Genomic DNA, 16,934 nt, shown 5'->3' with positions numbered 1-16,934 from the left:
TTTAGAAATGCGCTAGATGGCAGCTTTTGCTGTGGTGGGTCACATTTGTACAACACAAGCCCTGTAAATTGTTTCTCTGAAAAAAGGGTATACATTCAAGATTCAAGATTCAAGATTTTTATTTGTCACATACATATACATACTTCCATACATATTTCTACATCAGTAAACTACTACAGTAGTAGCCGGTCCCAGCCGGTTGACAGCCGAATTGTAAGCGGCTTCCAGCCAGTTTCTAGCCAACCAGCAGGTGGCTCCCAGCCGGCTGCTAATTGGCTGGACTTCCCCCTCCCTCTTATCCTGACAGGGTGTGATTAATTTGAATTGTAAACACGCCCATTTATTAAATTGCGGTGTGTCACCATGACATGGCGCTAACTTCACAAATACACAATCACATTTCCGAGAGAGATTTCAGATTTTTACCACTAACCCTAACTCATTACCTGAGATATTATCCTTTGAACACTGACCAGAGGTCTTCTTTCAAAGTTCAATTGTTTTTTGTAATATGAATGAGAACAGGTATTTATTTATTTAAACAGTTTTTAAAGACAATTTTTTTTAAATCTAAAAGAACGACAAAATAAAATGCTGACAGTAATGACAGTGAGTCAACTTGATAGTGGACAAGCTGGACACGGTGTCATAAGACAAACACTGCAATGCAATTAGAGGTAAGACAAAACAAAGTGGCCAAGTGTGTGGATTTATAGGTTCTAGTCTTTGGCCTTTTGATTTCAAAATGAGGGTTTTTGAACCATCAACTTTTTATTTTTCTTAAAATAATTGTGAACTATCACAACAAATTTCTGCATTTGAGACTATCGGAGAAACGGTCCCCCAACCCCCCCATTTTATAGATTGATTTTCCAAATTCCAAAAAACAACAATTGTACAATAAAATGTTGTACAATTAATAAACAAAATTAATCAATAAAAGTCAATTGAATAAAATTAACACCAGGAATATAATAATAATTTGTACAAACGTTAAGCAGGTTTGGGCTACTTGGCAGGTTTTTATGGCTCTTGCGCCATTCAATCCATACAAGAGCTGGGCAAAGAGGGTAACCTGGAGTAGGAAAAACTGGAAAATGGAGCTACCTGTGAACATGAAGGAAAAGGTCCACCCCTCCGTCCTCCTATCTGTTCCCAGAACTGTCAGGGGATCAGTGGCTCAAAATAAGGAGCAGGATCGATGAGCAACTGAGGAGCCCCGCAGGGTTGAGAGGCCACGTACTGGTTTCTACCATGTTGAGGATGACAATAAAAAATGAAACAATGTCTTTTCCCTCCGTCTCTTATTTTGGTATACCAGGGTAATGTGCCCCTCGAGGAATCGCCACCTTACTGCGGTGGTGGGGTTTGTGTGTCCCTGTGACCCTGGGAGCTGTGTTGTTGGGGGCATGAGCCCCTGGTAGGGTCTCCCAAGGCAGAGTGGTCCCAGGGGAGGGACCAGACAAAGAGTGATTCAAAGGACCCTAATGCAACGACAATCAAGGCCACATGGTACCCAGGGAATAGGGAAACCGAGGCCATGTCCTGGAGCCAGACCTGGAGGGGGAGCTCGCTGGCGAGCGTCTGGTGGCTGGGCCTTGACCCGTGGGGCTCGGCCGGGCACAGCCCGAGAAAATACCATGGAGTCGCAACCCTGTGGACCCACCACCTGCAGGGATAGGTGCTGGGGTTGGGGGCAATGTCAGCTGGGTGGCAGGCAAAGGCGAGGGCCTGGGCCTGCTGATCCTCGGCATCGTAGATTAGTTCTAGGGACGTGGAATGTCACCTTTCTGGTGGGGAAGGAGCTGGAGCTGGTGCGGGAGGTGGAGTGGTACCAACTAGATATAGTTGGGCTCACCTCTACGCACAGCACTGGCTCTGGAACCAAACTCCTAGAGAGGGGACTTCTTTTCCTAAGTTGCCCAAGGTGAGAGGCGCCAGGCGTATGTGGGGATACTCACGAGCCCCCGGCTGAGTGCCGCTGTGTTGGAGTTCTCCCCAGTGAATGAGAGGGTCGCCTCTATGTGACTACAAGTTGCTAGGGGGAAAGCTCTGACTGTTGTGTGTGCTTTTGCACCGAAAACCAGTTCAGAGTATTCAACCTGGCCATATTGGCCATAACGAACACCATGTTTGAGCATAGGGTGGCTCATAAGTGTACGTAGTACCAGACCACCTTTGGTCCAAGAACAATGATCGACATTGTGGTCGTGTCATCAGATCTGCGGCCATGTGTCTTGGAAACTCAGGTGAAGAGAGGAGCAGAGCTGTGAACTGGTCACCACCTAGGTGGTGAGTTGGATCAGATGGCGGGGGAGGCTGCCAGACCGACCTGTTAAACCCAAACGTGCAGTGAGGCTGAACTGGGAATGCCTGGTGGATGCCCCTGTCCGCGAGGTCTTCAACTCCCACCTCTGGAAGAATTTTTTGCGCATCCTGGGGTAGGTCGGGGACATGGTATCCGAGTGGGTCATGTTCAAAACCTCCAATGCAGAGGCGGCTGCTAGGAGCTGTGGTCGGAAGGTAGCCGGTGCCTGTCGTGGCGGCAACCCAAGAACCCGTTGGTGGACACCAGCGGTGAAGGAAGCCGTCAAGCTGAAGAAGGAGGCCTTTTGGGCTTGGCTGGCCGAGGGGTCTCCTGAGGCAGCAGACAGGTACAGGCAGGCTAGATGGGCTGCGGCTTCGATGGTCACTGAAGCAAAACCCGGTGTGCGAGGAGTTCGGGGAGGCTATGGAGAAGGTCTTTCGGTTGGCTAGTTCTGGCAAACTGTTCGGCGACTCAGAAAGGGAAAGCAGGGCTTGGCTCAGACTGTGTTCAGACTGGGGATATTGTCGGGCGGTGGGAAGAGCCCTTTGAGGAACTCCTGAACCCAATCAAAATGTCCTCAGGGGAAGAGGCAGAGTCTGAAGACTCGGGGGAAGTCTCGTCCATATGCCTGGCAGAGGTCGCTGAGGCAGTCAAAAAGCTCCTCGGTGGCAAGGCGCCGGGGGTGGACGAGATTTGCCCTGAGATGCTGAAGGCTCTGGACGTTGTTGGGCTGTCTTGGCTGACACGCCTCTTCAGGGTCGCATGGATGTCGGGTCCAGTATCTGCCGAGTGGCAGTCCGGGGTTGTGGTTGCCATCTTTAAAAAGGGAGACCGGAGGGTGTACTCCAATTATAGGGGTATCAAACTGCTCAGCCTCCCCAAGAAAGTTTACTCCAGGGTGCTGGAAAGGAGGCTCCGGCCGATTGTCGAACCTTAGATTCAGGAGGCGCAATACGGATTCCATCCTGGATGTGGGACAGTGGACCAGCTCTTTACCCTTGCAGGGTTGCTAGGGGGGTCGTGGGAGTTTGCCCATCCAGTCTACATGTCTTTTGTGGACGTGGAGAAGGCTTTCGACCGTGTCCCTCGGACCCTGCCCAAAGTGAAGGAGGTCAAGTATCTCGGGATCTTGTTCACGAGTGAGGGGAAAATGGAGCGTGAGATGGACAGGCGGATCGGTGCGGCGTCAGCAGTGATGTGGACGTTGTACCGGACCGCTGGAGTGAAGAAGGAGCCAGGCCGGAAGGCAAAGCTCTCAATTTACCAGTCCATCTATGTCCCAACCCTCACCTATGGTCATGAGTTTTAGGTAGTGAGCGAAAGAACGAGATTGCGTATACAAGCAGCCGAAATGAGTTTCCTCTGTAGGGTAGCTGGGCTCAGCCTTAGAGATAGGGTTTGGAGCTCGGACATCCGGAAGGAGCTCAGAGTAGAGCAGCTGCTCCTTCGCGTCGAAAGGAGCCAGTTGAGGTGGTTTGGGCATCTGATCAGGATGCCTCCTGGGCGCCCTTGGAGGTTTTCCGGGTACGTCCAACTGGTAGGAGACCACGGGGTAGACCCAGAACACGCTGGAGGGATTATTTATCCCAGCTGGCCTGGGAACGCCTCAGGGTCCGCCAGGAGGAACCGGAGAAGGGGACCTGGAGCTCCTTGCTCAGCCTGCTGCCACCGCGACCTGGCCCTGGATAAGCGGTTGAAAATGGATGAATGGATGGATGGATGGTAATGAGTGTGTGTGTGTGTGTGTGTGTGTGTGTGTGTGTGTGTGTGTGTGTGTGTGTGTGTGTGTGTGTGTGTGTATGTTTAACATAGTGGAATAGGTTCTCGTTAAATCTCACTAAATGGGACAACTACGCCATCTGTTGTTTTAAAATTGCACCTGCATTGCGTAGTGATTGCAAAGGATTGTGGGTAATCTTCATGTTTACCAAGGATTGTCCACGAAGTGTTGTGTCTGTGAATGTCTGTGGACAAAACAATGATAACTAACTTGAAAAGCATATAAAATGTTATCTGTTTTAACTGGTTGGATATTATTAGTCTTAGATTAAATTCACTATGGTTTTATCAAGTTAACTGTTAATTTTTATGTGTTTTTATTGCCAGTAAAAATTTCTCCGGTACAGCAAGTTAACATAAATGTGATGCCATCTTTCCAGACAAAGCATGTGCTGTTTTTCGACAAGAGATGGCCATTCTATTTTGTCCATTGTCAAAAATGCAGGTATGTTATAATGTTGTTGTGAACATGCAGATGATGTATTTTCTCCTTGTGTTCCATTTCCTATTTATGTGCCTGAATGCCGGCAAGTTATGTGATTGTTATTATAAGGTGAAAAATATTATAAATGGGTAACAGCCCAGGGTGAGAAATTGTATAAATATATTTTTGTTTATATTTTTCAGTATTTTATCCATTTTATTTATTTTATTGACATGACTTCAAATCCACTATACAATCACGGTGTCATTGTATTGTACAGATATACAGAGTATATATTTATTTTGTATAGATTCTCAACAAGGGTATTCCTCAGGTTTACTGAGGATTCTCCACGGGACAAAGCATGTGATGTTTGTCCACAAGGGATGACCATTCTACTTGTCCTTTGTCAAAAATGCAGATGTTGAATAAACCTGCTGTTACCACAAACCTGACCAGCTCCGGTAGATTCATTTAGACAGAAGAAATATCACAGAGGTCACATTGGTGCCGTGACTCATGCATGACTACGGCGGGCCGTTCAGATGTCTTCTCGCCACTGCATTGTTTTGGAGCCACAATTCTTTCTTCAGTCTATTGAACTGTTGGGTTTATCTAGTTATCAACAGACTGAGACTGTCATTTTATTTGTGTGGGGATTTTACTATAGAGAATGGATCACAGCAGATTTGGTACGTCTGATAAGACTCCTCTAGGTTTTGTTAGGGGCAAAGTATTTAGGAGCACACCTGTGTCATTTTCACATGGTATCCATCAGGTGGAGAATAAAACAGCTTTTGGTGAGGATTACGAGCATAGTCCTGCTGAATGTAGGGATGCAGTGACACCTCATAGTCCTATGGTTAAGTTACATATACCACAGTGCAATGTTCCAAACCCTCCTCTTGATGATGTGAGACTAGTTGACCAAATGAGCGCTATTATGCAGCAGATAGGGCACCAGCTAACTGATAGCATTAAGTCACACCTCAACACATTTAGCCCTACAGCTGCTGTTCCTACAAGTCATGAAGAAACATGCAATACAAATCACTCCTATAGCCACATGCTGGATCTCACCCAAGTCCGGCTGATCTCTCACTGTGTCATGAATCCTCACTGAGACCCAATCCAGCCACTCCCCTTTGCCATGACATCACCGAGGTTTCCAAGTCAAGGTTTCAAGCGTCCGCTGCCACAGCCTCTACTAGCCCTCCTGCTCATGCTGGTTCCAGTTTGGAACCTTGCCTCAACCCTCCCAATGCCTTTATGGAGCCCCAGGTACATGCCGTCCTTCCTCACTCTCTGTTCATTGACTTTTGAGTTACAGCCCCTCTCATTTCCCACCGAGAGGTCGTGAGTGACTCTCATGGTCACCCAGCATTCGGAGCGGGCTCTGAATTGGGGAACCACCGAGTGGGAGCGATAATCAGACCTCTGCTCTTTGGTGGAGACCTATTCGGCCGGTCTACGGAGGGTTTTCTACCACGCTACCCCTGGTTGAGAGGCAGCTCATGGTATTCTTAACCTGGTACAGGGAGGCTGACGATTGATTGACTATTCCATTGCATTTTGGACAATCGCAGCAAAGAGCGAGTGGAATTCTCCACGCTGACCGACGCCTTTCACAACGAGCTCTCTGATCTCTCTCATCAAGGACGAGCTGGTGGTCAGCCGACACAGGTACCGGAGTACCTGGGTCGGCTGGTGTTCCTGCGCTTGGGTGACAAGGGACTCGATCTCCCAGGTGAGCGTGGCGGCAAGGCACAGTGGTGGAAGGATGGGTTCTGGATCCACTGTCTTCTCCTCTGGCGTGAACACACGGGACAGGGCGTCAGGTTTGGTATTCTTGGTGCCTGGGCGGTAGGATAGAGAGAAGTTAAACCGGCCGAAGAACAACGCCCACCTGGCCTGCCGGGAGTTGAGCCGCTTCGCCGTCCGGATATAGGCCAGGTTCTATGATCGGTCCAGACAACGACAGGGTGTATTGCTCCCTCAAGTCAGTGGCGCCACTCCTCCAGGGCTAGTGTGACGGCCAGGAGTTACCGGTTGCCCACGTCATAATTGCACTCGGGTAGGGTGAGCCTGCGGGAGAGAAAGGCACAGAGGTGGAGCTTACCGTCGGTTGGAAAACCCTGAGACAGTACCGCTCCTACCCCCGTGTCTGTAGCGTCCACCTCTACCACGAACTGGAGGTTGGCGTCGGGCTGGGCCAAGACTGGGGCCGACGAGAAGCGGCTTCTGAGGTCGAGGAATGCGGCCTCGGCCGCGGGGGTCCACTTGAAGCCCACTGCGGTGGAGGTACGGGCTGAGAGGGGAGCGGCGATACGGCGAAAGTTTCGGATGAAGCGCCGGTAGAAGTTTTCAAACCCGAGGAAGTGTTGGAGCTGCTTCCTATTGGCTGGGGTTGGCCACTCCATCACAGCGGCCACCTTCTTGGGGTCCATCTCCAGCCTCCCTCGACCAATGACGAATCCCAGGAAGGAAACAGACGGAACATGGAAGACACACTTCTCGGCTTTAACAAAGAGACGGTTCTTCAGGAGCCGCTGCAGCACCAGGCGTACGTGTTTTACGTGGTCGGAGAGGGATTTGGAGAAAATCAAGATGTCGTCGGGGTACACAAAGACAAATGAGATGTCCCGGAGGACATCGTTAATTAGGGCCTGGAAGACCGCTGGGGCATTTGACTGACCAAAAGGCATTACCAGATACTCAAAGTGTCCGAGCGGGGTGTTGAATGCGGTCTTCCATTCGTCCCCTTCACGGATGCGGACCAGGTGGTTGGCGTTGCAGGTCGAGTTTGGAGTGGGTGGCATCCCGGATGGGGATGAAGACTGAGTCCATCAGGGGCAAGGGGTACTTGTTCTTGACTGTGATGTTGAACCGTTGTCCCCTGAAGGCGATGCAGGGACAGAGGGTCTTGTCCTTCCTTGGCGACAAAGAAGAGCCCTGCGCCCAGCGGAGACGACGAGGGCGAATGATTCCGGCAGCAAGAGAGTCGCGGATGTAGGTTTCCATGGCCTCCTCTTCGGGCCAGGAGACCTGATACAGGCGACTGCAGGGGATGGGTGGGTCCGGTCAGCCCCTTGACCTCGAGCGGTGTGGGGAGAGGGACGGTTGTCAGCCATAGCTGGCGTGCTAGTCCCAGGTCGAGAAAACTCGCATCCGCCCCGGAATCTATGAGAGCGGAGGAAGAGAGTGTTATACCCCCCACAAGAGGGTAGCTGGGAGCAGAGGACGGGAGAGAAGGTTGGAGCTGGAGGGACCGGATTATAACCCTAGCTGGAGACCGGGGCGTGGCCACCCAGGCGGGAGGCACGGGCTGGAGTCTCGCCCCCTCCCTCTCGCGCCGGCGCTCCCAGTTGTCCAGGCAGCTGGCGGTCTCCACCAGTTGATCCAGGTCCATGGGCTCATCCCGCCGCACCAACTCGTCCCACAACTCGTCGTTCAGGGCGCGCTGAAACACGTTCTGTAGGGATCCGTCATTCCAGCCGCTTTCTGCAGCTAGTGTCCGGAACTCGACGACGAGGGAGGCGACGCTACGGTCCTTGCTGCAAACTGGGTGGTCGAAGACTCTCCTCATTTCGCGGGTGAACGGATCGTAGGAGAGACTCACGGGGCCCACCTGACTCTAAACCGCGGAACCCCAGCCGAGAGCCGCCCCTCTCAGGCAGGAGATGAGGAATGAAATGCGGGCGCCATCGAAGGCATACGACGATGGCTGCTGCAGAAAAACCACCGGGCACTGCACAAGGAAGGCGCGGCAGGTGCCGAAATCGCCGTCGTAGGGCGCTGGAGCCGGAACATAGGGCTCAGGGGGGCCAAGAGAGGCGCTGGGAGCCCTGGCTGAGCGAGGAGGGAGGGCCGGAGGAGCAGGAGGGGCCACCGTAGCCAGAAGAACCTGCAGGCTGCTGACGGCCGCCGAGATGGTCCGGAGGTGTTTTGCGATGTCCCGGAGGACCTGGTCATGTTGACCAAGCAACACTCCCCGGTCCCGGAGTGCGCGGCGGAGGCACTCTGTGTCGGCTGGGTCCATGTTTTCTTGGCCAGACCGTACTGTCATGACCAGGGCTAGGAGAGACCCTCTACCCTCTAGGCCTCTAGTGGTGCTGGGAGGCCGTGGGCCTAACATGTCATGCCATTTGGTCTCTGCAGTCTTCCAGGCCATGGTGAATGACGTTCTCAGATACTTTATTAATGTGTTTCTGTTTGACCACCTGGATGACATTTTGATTTTCTCCAGATATGAGCAGGAACACGTCCGCCATGTCAAGTGTGTTCTCCAGAGGCTTCTGGAGAATTAACTATACATGAAAGCCGAGAAATGTTCATGTTCATGTTCATGTTTCCAGGGTCTCCTTTTTGGGGTTTGTGGTTGAGAAGGGGGAACATACAGTTGGACCCAGCCAAGGTTCGGGCAGTCATCGACTGTCCGGCCCCGGCCTCTAGGAGAAGTTGCAGCAATTTTTGGGATTTGCTAACTTCTACAGGAGGTTCATCTGTAACTACAGCCATGTAGCTGCGCCCCTCTTGGCATTGACCTCCTGTAATCCTCTGCTTTTCTCTCTCGCACGTTGTCTCCTGCCGAACACAACTATGACATAGGGAACCGGGAGCTGTTGGCTGTCAAGATGGCGTTGGAGGAGTGGAGGCACTGGCTGGAGGGAGCCGAGCACCTGTTTATTGTCTGGACTGGCCATAAGAACCTGGAATACATTTGGTCAACCAAGTGCCTGAGTTTGACTTTTCTCTCTTATACCGTCCGGGGTTGAAAACATCGGGATTGGGACACCTAGGAGTTTGTGGCCACATGTCCTGTGTGTTCACAGAACAAGAACCCCCGACAAGCCCAAGCAGGTCTGCTTCAGCCTCTGCCCATTCCTCGTCGTCCGTGGTCCCACGTCTCGTTGGACAGGCCTCCCCACAACTGAAGGTAACACTACAATTCTCACCGTGGTGGATAGATTCTCCAAGGCTGCTCACTTTATACCACTGCCTAAACTGCCCACTGCCAGAGACGGCCGAAGTTATGTTATGTAAAGATATGTAAAGACAGCTCTTACTCCGCCCTCACTCACTGTCGGGAGAGGGAGGTGGAGGACTGCGCAGATCAAATGAGTGAGCCTCCCACCTTGGATTTGACAGACATTAATGATTATCAAAACATTGTATCACACCTTCAGCTGCATAGTGCCGTCCAAAAAATTATTGATTTGCAGAAGCCTACAGAGATGTGACTACTGATAGTGGGCATGTTCTCAAAGCGTTAGTGGACAGTGGATCAATGGCATGCACTATTAGTGAGACGGCTGATTCAAAGCTTTCCGTCTATCCCTAACATTGAAAAGACATCAGCAGAGGACTTTGTCATTGTTGGTTGCAGGGGACACCTAGTCACACCTTCTGTCATGTATGACTTCACTGCATCAGTTTTTGGCTACAAAGTTGTTGTTCCTGTTCTCGTTGTGCCGGGCCAAATTGATGAAATGAATTTGGTAGCCATACCATCAAGTGGTTCATCTCACAGCTGAAAGAGACATGACAGAGACGTCGCATCTCCAGTTGATGGTACTCAAGATGATGAATTAGCCCATTTAGTATCCCTGCTGTCCCACCCAGATGATAGGGAAGGCGGGGCTATGATAAACAGAATCGGCACAGCCAAACTCAAAAGATGTGTCACTCTCCAGCCAATGTCTGAACATTTTGTGTGGGCTTAAGTTTTTGCATCTGACGTCTCTGCAGTGGGAGTACAGTCATTGTTGAACCCACCCAATCCAGGACCAGACCAGCACATATTCGGGTGGGGAGAGTTGTCACTTCCTTATTGGGGAAGTGACAACTGGGTTCCGGTCAAAATAGTAAAGTAAACCCACTGAAAAGCCACCCGCAAAAACTAAAAAAAATGCAAAGATTGCAGATGTGTCCCCCTTTCCTTCTGTGCAGGACTTACCTGAACCGGATCGCATCCAATCCAGTATGAATATCAATTATTGTTATGAATATAACAGGATGCCCCAGGGCCTGACAAACAGTCCTGGCACTTTTATACAAATGATGATGTCCATCTTTGGCGATGAGAACTTCACTAGCCTGTTATGTCACCTGGATGACCGCATGGTCTATGCTCCATCTGAACAGGTTGCACTTGAGCGGTTGCAGATGGTTTTCTCACGCCTTGTGCCAACAATTTGAAACTCTCGCCTTAGAAGTGTTACTTTCTTCGGCGGTCTGTCAAGTTTCTGGGACACATCACATGTGGTGACGGTGTTCGGACAGATCTGAGTAAAGTGCAGACTAAAAATGTGAAGGAAGCTGACCTGATGGAGTCTGATGTAAAACAATGTTTGCTAAGAAAATAAGATCTTTCTTAGGAACGGTTCTCTACTACTATCATTTCATTGAGAGGTGTTCCGCTATAGGTAAGCGAACAGCAAGGCTGTTCAGCCTTGTGGCTGAGCCTGCTGCCCCTCAGAAAGGAGGGAGAGGCCATAAACCTAAGTTCAAAAAAGGCCGTGTGAGACTGTCTCCAACTGACTGGACTGATGAGTGCAAAGAAGCATTCAGACTTTTCAAACATGATCTTGTGCACAGTGTCACATTAGCCCATCCAGACTTTAATGAACCATTCCTCCTTGCAGTTGATGCCTCCTTTATGGCTTAGGAGCTGTCCTCTCGCAGTTGCCTCCTGATGAAAAGATTGCCCGACCCGTGGCATTCGCCAGCAGACATTCTCACACTCCCAGCTGAACTATCCAACACATCAGCTGGAGTTTCTTGCTCTTAAGTGGGCGGTCTGTGACAAGTTTAGCCACTGGATGATGGCCGATGTTTCACGGTCTGGACAGATAATAATCCATTGACGTACATCTTGACTAAGCCTAGGTTAGATGCATGTGAACAGAGATGGGTTTCAAAGCATGCAGCATATAGTTTTGATTTGAACTATGTCTCTGGTGCAAACAATGTGGTTGCTGATGCGCTGAGTAGAGAGCCATTTGTCCAGTCATGCATAGGTCACTGTCTCGTAACTGAACCTTATGCCTTGTTACTGAACCAAGTAAGTGGAATGGTGGACAGGAAAACACAAGATGCATTCAGGTGTACTACTAACTGCCAGTGAGTTGTTGATCACTCCGAGGAGGAAGCCGTTGCCACCCTGCCTCCTCCCAGGTGTTCTCTACAGATGACGTCTCGGCCATGCTGGATGCTCATGACTCTGGAGGTATCTGCCAAGTAAGACGCACAGGACAAGCTATTCCACTGCTTGCCAGTGTCAACCAGAGTGCCTCTCTGCCACAGAGTGAACTGGTCAATCTGCAAGAGTGGGATGACGTCTTGGCAGTTATCTTTTACATCCAGCATCACAGGAGACCCACTAAGGTGCTGGTGGGTCTGGTGGTGTGGTGAAACTGTTGGGACACTGGCACAAGCTGTTGCTCAAGGATGGCATGCTATACAAGGTAAAGAAAGACAGACAAATGAACATGACAATTCACCAGTTTGTTATTCCGGGCTCCCTGAAGGCCCAGGTCCTCCAACGACTCCACGACTCAGCTCGTCATTTGGGGCAGGCTCGCATGCTTTCTCTCGCCAGGCAGAGGTTCTGTGGTAAAGGGATGGATTGTGACATCATCAATCATGTGAGGAACTGCTTTCACTGTGTTGTTGAAAAGGCCCAAGAACCTAACAGCCAAGCGGCTCTTCAAAGTATTCACACCTCTGAACCGATGGAGCCAGTCTGTATTGACTTTTGGACTGCTAAGCAGGCTAACAGGAAGTGTGTGGATGTTTTAGTTGTCACAGATCTCTTTTCTAAACTGTCGCACACATTCTCATGTAAAAATCAGCCAGTGAAGCAGGTTGCCCGTCCTCTCTGGAACTACTTTCACGGCGTATATGATTTCCCTAAACGCACCCATACGGATCAGGTGGCCAATTTTGAGAGTGAACTCATTAAAGAGCTCCTGGAATTGGAATTGCAACAGGACTCTTGGGAACATGATAAGGGCCTTGCCTCCGCATTCCAAAGCCAGGTGGCCACAAATGCTTCAAATGTTAACGGTCTGTTACAACTGCACTGAGCACGAGACCAAGTTTTCTCATGTTTGGGAGGATTCCTCGTCTGCCGGTTGATGTTGTTTTCCAGTCCCTCCCAAACAGTGCTGTTGTTGAGCACTGTGAGTTTGTGTCTCACTTGAGATATGACGTGTTTGAAGCTGCACGCATTCCCATACAGAACAGGCCCGTCAGGCAAAGAACTACAACCGCAAGGCAAAAGGGTCACCCCTCACTGTTGGTGACAGGGTCTTGCTTGCAAATCATGGTGAAAAAGGGAAAAGGAAAATTGTAGACAAGTGGAAATCCACAGTTTATGAAATGACATCTGTGAAGCCTGGAATCAGAGCTGCATCAGAGACCCTGTGACATCAAGGGAAAAAGTCGTTCATAGAATCCTTTCACTCCCTGTGAGTTTTCTCACTGCAGAAGGTGACTTCGCCTTGGAATGCAGCTGCTCTTCGGTTGCTGTGAGTGAACAAAGTGACCCAGTGGTTACTGTTGACATACAGGACAGTGAAGCAAAGACAATTAACTGGCTGCTGCAAATGGATGAAGCAAGTGATGGAGACGCTACGGCCAGCCAGATTGATTGTTCTTCTGTTGTGACTGTGAACGCCCTGGCCTCTGAGACGGAAGTGACTGTGGTTCCACATGCTGTGTGTAAGGTATCGAATACCTCTGATTCTACGGTACATGCTGCGCTGTTGCCTTCCGCTGGGCTCTCTGCTGAATGTGTGCTGTCCCAGGATGCCCGCTCCCAGCCCTCCGTTGACCCAATTCAGCATGTCCTCACCCCTGCACATACAACTGACACACAACCAGCTGTAATGGACACAGGATCATGTAGTTTCCACACAGCCACCACCACTTTGCACTAGGGCAGGTAGGACTGTAAAAACCCCAGTTCGACTTGTTTGTGAAATGCATAAATAGATTGTAGATGACTCAGTGTCAACAATTGATTCTTTGTTTTCTTTTGAGGGGAACATGTTTTCTGGATAGATTACTGAATGTTTTGAGATTTTTTTTTGGCGCTAGTACTTGCCTGAGGTTGGATATTGGTGTCTTAGATTAAATTTACTATGGTTTTATTGAGTAAACTGTTTGTTTTTATGTGTTTTTATCGCCAGAAAAAAATTAATTACAGCTAGTTTACATTAATGTTATACCGTCTTCCCAGACATATATATATATATTATATATATTTATATATATATATAAATATATATATATATAATTAATATAATATTTTAATTATTATATTATATATATATGATATAATATTATATATTCAATTATTATATAGTATATGTATTAAATAATACTGTTTTATATACAAGATAATTACAGTATATAATACATATATCATATACTATGTTAATTATATATCTAAATATATATATATATATATATATATATATATTATACTGTATATATATATTTATATATATATATATAACTAGTACCTGGGGCAGCTCCCCTTGAACTAGACACTGGCACTGATGACGCTGATGTGACATCATCCAACAGAGTTTCAGCATGAGTTCTGTGTTGTATATACTCCGTAACTTTCATTGATTTCATCTTATCAGTCTCTAAAAATTTGTTTCAGAACAAATTTGAGGCCAGAAATAATCATTCCAGTTGCTTGATCTTCACTCGTATTAGATCTACAAGATATAATTTAAATTTGAATTTGTTCCCACTTTTGTAAAGCACGGGCTCACTCGCTCAGGGATTTTCCGTTTCAATCAATCGTATATACTGTAGTACTGTGTGTTGTAGCTTTGACTTATTAATTACATGGACATACAGGTCTATAGGCTATTGAAATATATATATATGTTCTTTCGTTTCGTCCTGTAAAATAAATAATTTAACTTTTTCGAAAAACACAATAATGTGTTCCTTATTTTATCGATGCGCTCTTCCCTTTTGTCACTAGCGTGAATTAGGATTTGCAAGATTTGAAATGGCGACAGCCTCGTTAATCACATTCCATGCGTCATTTTTATTATTAATATCCCTGTACATTGTCAGGGAGGCATCATGCTCAACTTTTTTTTGTCGTCGTGAAGCTGTCAGCTCATCGCCGGTCGCTGCTCCGCCCCTTGCAGCTGGATGATGCCACGCTCCGTTTGAAATGCATTGCAGCCTGATGCTTTGCAGTGCCCCGTCAGCAATGCGACCATACCGCAAGTCTACATTATCGTCTAGTTTCTAGGCATTCCTGCTACTGTCTCATGTGTTGGGTCAAATTTCCGGTCGGCTTTTGGACCATTTTCCCACTGGATCTGTGACAGTGAGAATACCAAAACTAGCCCACACACACAGGTCCACTTTTGATAATAAAATAAGCCCCTCTCTCAAGACTAGCTACAGGCACAGTAAGATGACATTAAGTGAACCGTACGGATGCAAATGCCTTGTGATTGGCTCAGCCATGCCAACTCCCAGCATGGTCAAACGGAACCATTGTGTCCAGGACTTGTCCAGGAAAAGTCAAGACACTACATGCACCTAAAGCAGCTTACAGCAGAAACACATCACCAAACCAACCAAATCACCAAACCCTTGTTCATCCCAATGGAGACACAGACAAAACTGTTTGCAATAATGGCTTGCCGAAATTCAACACCCCATCTACATGGTTGAAGGTTCGTAGGATCGCAGAATCCCACCAGAACTGGCTACTCTGAAAAATCCCCTCCCTCTTGTGGACACCGTCTGCACGGAGGATAATCGTTCACTATGATTTGTTCACTATGAATTACTCGACGACTCAGTAACTGCAGCCAAAGACTGCAGACACTGGGCTTGCAATTCACAAACGACAAATTTACATTCTATTGAATTTATATTCAGTGAGTGGGTGAGCAATTGAGAGAGAGAGAGCGAATGAGTGGATATTCGACTTGTGAGTCAAAAACTGAAAATAATAACTCATAATGAATGTAGAAAAAAACAAAACATTTTTTTTTACCTCTTTGCATTCCACTCAAATAGATCATTTTGACAGGATGAAATGATTCCTCAGAGCCAAACCAACTCTCGTTCGTTGTTCAGGAAGTCCTCCCTCGCTCACCGTGCGTCACACCGACTGAATCAAATGGACGAAGAGTCGGAATATGGAACAAATTCAATAAGTTTGCGACTCACCAAGAACCAAGTCTCAAAAGAGTCCAACCTTTCATCACTAAGAGAGGAAACTGTTGCTGTCCGTCTTAACATTAAGCCTCGTGTCTGCAGTACAACTACTAAAGAACAAAGTTCAGATAAGATTGGGAACACCAAGAAAGGAGCACGCATTTCGAGGGTTACCTATTTTGATATTCTGCCGGAATAGACATCCAAACACCGATCACCCAAAAATCTTGCTTTGCAAGTCTAGACCACACAAAATTGTCTTTCAATTTGTGCGTTACTAAGCTTCCATCCGGGAAGCCTGGCCTCAAAATCAACACTAAAAACTTTAGTTGCTCTTGATCTGTCTTTCTTTAGTCAAGAGGAGAGTTTTCGGCAGATATTCCTCTATGTATTTCAAAGAAGAATACACTAAACAACAGCAATCTCCTTTCTCAGAATCTTTCTTTTTCAAAGCCATCTGTTTTGTGTCACTTTGGTGAACCAGAGAAGCACTGACTCTAAAGAGAAAATAAGTCACTACTTTTTTGGACACCCACAGCAGCTTTATAGAGTGTTATCCATCCTTTCTCTTTGCCTTGTGTCAGTTATAGCCATCAAATGGTATTTTTCATTTTTATTTTTAACATTGACACAGTGGGGATTGCAGAGATGCCGCTGGGTACAAATATGTCTTTGGCTGCCCATCACCACGGTACACAACATTCTCCCTGGGCTCTTTCTTTGATTTGTCAGGAGCAAACCTTGTACCACGGACCAGGTAGCACAATATTTTTCTCCCGTTCAAAATGTCCATGATATCCACTAAATCTGATTATTATTTCAGTCCAACATTTGAAAATTTCTTTGGCTTACAGTAAAAATAAATGTGCTAATTGGTAACATGACTAATTCTCATTCATTAGTTATGTATATTAATAGTTTAGCATCCGATCTTCCAACTTCGACCTTGTTTGATTCGGTTGGTGTAACAAAGAGTCAGAAGAGTCGGTTCAGCTTTGAGTTGCTATCTGGTAAGTATATGCAGTGACCGAGTCGCGAACACATGATTCTGTAGGCTGGAGTGACTCCTGAGTAATTTAAACGATTTGTTCACTATGAACAAATTGTTCACGTGTCTTCCATCCCTATGAACTGGTAGCGTTAACACAAGTAATAAGTAGGCTACAGACAGAGTTTTAAGCAGGCTACCAAATGAACAATAAACACAGAATT

Source organism: Zeus faber (genome assembly GCF_960531495.2).
Source record: "Zeus faber genome assembly, chromosome: 13".
Lineage (NCBI taxonomy): Eukaryota > Metazoa > Chordata > Actinopteri > Zeiformes > Zeidae > Zeus > Zeus faber.
This window is presented reverse-complemented; position numbering follows the sequence as displayed.